Genomic DNA, 4,918 nt, shown 5'->3' with positions numbered 1-4,918 from the left:
GAGAGCTGCTGCTGCTGCTGGTTGGCTGGTTTGTGCTCTTCAGGCCTCTCAGCCCTGCAGCCAGCCTCAGAAAAAATCCCAATGAAGGGTTGAGTAATTACTGCTCTTAATATAAACGTTGTAATGGGATTAGAGCGATCCTCCCCCTCCGGACTCCCGGTAGCTTCCTTCCTCCGCCGCCGCCAGCGCCTCTGCTCGCCCTCCCCGACTCCGGCGCTCGTGTTTGTTGCTTGTTTCGGGCTGTCGGCGAGAATCAGCCGCCGAGACGCTGAGCTCTCGAGGGTCCGGTCAGCTGGGCGGCGTGCACGCTCCAGTGTGTGTGTGTGTGTGTGTGTGTGTGTGTGTGTGTGTGTTCAGACAGTCTGTACAGTAGGTGATGGTGTTTGAACGCTTCTCTTTCGGCGAGGCCGCGTGCATGTGTGCGGGCGTGCACGTGGCCCGGGCGTGCACGTGGCCCGGGCAGCATGTGACTAAACAACAGAGAGCGAACGTGGCAGCTGCCGTGCTGCACAAACTCCCACTCCTCAGACGCTCGCTGCTGCTGCTGGCGTCGCTGTGAGGACGCTCGGCTGCTTTAACCCACTGACGCTCGACGACGGATCAATGAGGCGATCGGCAGCTGAATCAGCACTATTTTTATCATCACGCAACACCATCACATATCGTCTCTAAGCTCTGAATCTGATGACTTCCACCTGATTTGTTCGACTGTAAAGTGAGTTTTGCACATTCATTCAGGCAAAACACACGTTAACAGATTAATTCATGGGGCGCTTGGTTGAGCTGGCGTTCCATGTATAAGGCTCTAGTCCCGGACACAGTGGTCGTGGGTTCGAGTCCCGCTCATGTCCCGTTGCTGCAGGTCTTTCCTCCATTCTTCTCCTCCCATTTTCCTGTATCTCTCTGTCCATCTAAAACAATATCTTTAAAAAAAATTAATTCGCAACATTTTCCACAATATCAACTAGGTTAGCATCGTTGCCTCACAGCTAGAAGGTCGCCGGTTCGAGTCCCGGTGAGGACACCCGGGATCTTTCTTGCATGTTCTCCCCGTGCAGCGTGGGTTCTCTCCGGGTTCTCCGGCTTCCTCCCACAGTCCAGAAACATGCTGAGGTTAATTGGTGATTGTAAATTGTCCGTAGGTGTGAATGTGAGTGTGCTTGGTTGTCTGTCTCTAAGTGTAGCCCTGTGATAGACTGGTTACCTGTCCAGGTGAACCTGCCTTCACCCTGAGTCAGCTGGGATAGACTCCAGCCCCCCATGACCCTGGTGAGGATTAAGCGGTGTATAGATGATGGATGGATTTGTAAATAGATTTAAAAAGAAAGTCGCCAGTCAGTAGGTGCAATGATGCAGATCCTCTGTCTGAGTGTTTCCTGTAGTCAAAGTGATTTTGAAAACAGTAACGTGTAGATAAGCTAATACCCGAAGTCTACATCTGGTGAGTCAGAACAGGTCTGTTTATCTAACTCCTCCAATAATTACATCTGAAGGGTTCATCTATTTAAACTGTGTTAAGGCTGAAAACTACGAGTGACAGCACACGCCACCTTTTTGCTCATTTTAGCATTAGCATTTTAGCATTAGCATTTGGGGATTTTTGGACGAGAGGAGGGTTCGTCCACCTTAACATGCAGTTATACACACATAGACAAACATCTTTCTGCACTAAAAGCTACAACCTGTCCAGAAGTACACGTGCACAAACAAACAAACAAACAAACAAACAAACAAACCAACCAGCGTTCAGAGGCGTGTTGTGCTGACCCAGCATGTCTAACCTCCACATTAACAGCGTTATGGGGTTTTCTGATCTTCTCTCATCTCCAGCCGACCGTAATGAGCAGCCAAAGACTGCAGTTGTCACTTCACAGGAAAAAAAAAAAAGAGAAAAGGAAGTGGAGGGAGGCGTCTCTGCTGCAGGCGTCCTCGCTGTTACGGCGGCGAATCTCTTCACGGCCGAGAAGAAACGACTCCCCGGTGAATCAGAAGAATCCAAAGAAAAGCAGGGATTGGTTCTAAACATGTTAATTATTCTGATGGAATGAGATTAATTGTCATGAACAAAGTGGAGAAAACATGAAACGTGACAAAATCTTCAGCAGCCGTGGTTATAAAGACGGGAGCAAAGGAGGACGTCCACGTCGGGAGGATGACGGGGAGGATGGAGGGATCAGTAAATCATCGTCATTTTTTCACTTTTTTATGAGCATGACTTTGATTGTAAGTAACCCAAACCTCCTGTTTATCATTGGAGCCGTGATTTCAAAGGTCCACTAACATGAATAACGTAGTTTTCCTGACGTGGAAAATGAAACGCTGCTGCTTCATCAGTCCGTTGGCTGCATGCTCCTCTCGGTTTCAAACAAACGCCCAACATGTTCTTCATTCACATGAGATTAACCGATTTTATAAACAGTTAAACAACAGTGTGAGGTTATGTTTTGGCCGGCGTTTATCTGTTTGTTGGTTTGTTTGTTTGTTTGCTAGCAACATAACTGGAAAAGTTCTGAACAGATTTCCATGACATGTTCAAGATCGCGACAAAAACTGCCAAAAATGTGGAACTACAATTAATAAATCTGCAGCTTTGATCAGTAGATGTTTTAGCTTTGCAGCATCAACTGGAAAAAAGTCACAAAACTGTTGATCCTGAACCATTTTATTTTGTTATCACCTCTCCGGTATGAACGCATGCTAACCAGGAAGCTAGCCACATGCTAAACCCACTTTGTTGGAAGAATGTTTTGTCGATTCAGTCACTTTGCAAGTTTCCTGGACGGAGATCCGTCATGCGATTGGCCAAATATTTGCTCCAGGCGGCTAATGTCTGTCTTTATGTTCGCTCAGACTTGGAAATTAACATTAAAGATGATTCATGTAAAAATGCAGCAGCCCTGATCAACACCATTCACCGGCTGTCACCCTGAATCACAACCATCGGAGGTGCCGAGAGGCTCAATCGCGTCGCGTCTTTAAGGTTTGTTGTCGGACAAAATGTGCATTTTGTTGTCGTGTCGCTGCAGAAGATAATATAAGTTCCAGCAGGTCTTAAAAGAAAAGCTCCAGTCATGGAAAAGGAAAAAGGGAAAAAGGCGAGGAAGCAGGTTGTATTTTGCTAAACGGATTATTTTCCGTTGGAAGTGTTTACCAGCGACAGGAGGCGAAGAACATTAATTCATGTGGAGCGAACAGATTTCTGAAACCCATCTGAGTCGCCAGCTTCGGAGAAAACAATCACAGATTTACGGAGGGAAACAAACAAATAATTATTCCGATCAGACCTTTGGTTCGTACGACGGGATCCGTCCGTCGACGCTTCACGTCTGGCTGCAGACTCGGCGGCGCTGCTGCCGTCCTGCCGGCCGCCGTCTTCACACTCTGTTGTTTGCTGCGTCTTCCTGTGTTGTTGCCTCCACCTACGGCCCTCTGCTGTGAGAAATCATATTTATAACCGTGTTAAAAATTAAACATTGTCGCCTCTCAGACAGGCCAGGAATCGAGTGTTGTTGGGGTTTTTTTTTCTAGAAGTGATTCGTGTTTGCGTGTTGCTCAACCCGAGGCAGGTCATCTCTGGATGTGTTTCACTATTGGTGCCCTCAAACACAACGTCCTATCAGCTCCTAGCATTCACTCTCTGATTTGACTGATTTTTCTCCGGTTAAAGCGAAACAAACGACGTTTTGCAGACATCTGTCAGCGTCAGACGTGCAAAACTTTAACCAAACGGTAGAAAAACCAAAGAGCAACGCGCCGATACGCGACGACTCGTTTGGATGTTCCGGCCGCCTCTTTATCAAAGCTGCGGTTTTATCGCATTTGCTCCACAGATTACGTCCGTGCCAAATACTTCATTCTGTATAATGTGATCAGCGCGTTGTGCCGCCGCCAAATGTTGATGTCGGTTATATTTAACTGCTGGCAGAGGAAGAGGAGGATGCAGCCTCGGTGTCACGGACTGTAGCTCGTGAATGGATAAGTGAAGAGTTTTGTGGTGGCCGGCGTCCAAGATTTAAAACAAAAAATCTACCTTCCAGTCATCACTCAGGGAATTAAAACCGCAGAAGGCAGAAGTGCCAGCAGCAGCGAAGCAGAATGAAGTTCAGCAAATATAGACAACAGACTTCTATGTGTGCTCAACGTTTTGCCACTTTATTTTTATTTTATAAGCCCGTTTATGTGCTTTTCTAATTAATTAACGTTGGCAAGAAGGTTTTATTTAGTCTGCAAGAAAGAGAAACTGTTTTTATCTCCAACTTTAAACCCCATAAGTTGGAATAAAACAGCAAGAAACATGTTCGATGTCATGAAATCTGCAAAAACAAAGCGAACGTTTCCTGCAGGCAGGATGCACAGATCTATAGTTTTATTGCTGCTCACAGGTCGTGTTGGATGGACTCAAGCTAATAACATGAGAAGAGTAAATATTCTGGCTTTAAGACGAGCAGCCTGCAGCCTGGATGTTCTCTGATGAGGAGGCAGAAAAGTCCAGCTGATGGATTTACGAGGGTCAGGAGGCTGCAGAGCGCTAAGCTAGCTGACGGAGGCTAATGGACGGATCTCCACTCAGCAGTTCGCACGACGGGCGGCCGGACGACGACGACGACGCTGCTGCCGGTCGAATGCGACGACTGTTTGTACCTTATTAAAGGTTTCTGCAGAAACAGAATTATGCAAATGAGTCAATGTCAGGCTTTAAAGCAAATCCAGAAATAATGTCACCAGCTTGAGCTGCTTCAGAAGCAGATCACAGAGAACATCTGACAAACTAAACGCATTTAGAGTTTGAGTCTGTCAGCGTCCTCTAATGAACAACTTTTAACTGTCAATTTCTCTTTAAAAATTCATCTCGATTAATCGCATTTAATGTAAAATATTTGACACAATAAGCAAAGTTTGTTTTTTTGTCTTAGACTTT

This window comes from Stegastes partitus, unplaced genomic scaffold, assembly GCF_000690725.1.
Source record: "Stegastes partitus isolate 25-593 unplaced genomic scaffold, Stegastes_partitus-1.0.2 Scaffold1373, whole genome shotgun sequence".
Lineage (NCBI taxonomy): Eukaryota > Metazoa > Chordata > Actinopteri > Pomacentridae > Stegastes > Stegastes partitus.
This window is presented reverse-complemented; position numbering follows the sequence as displayed.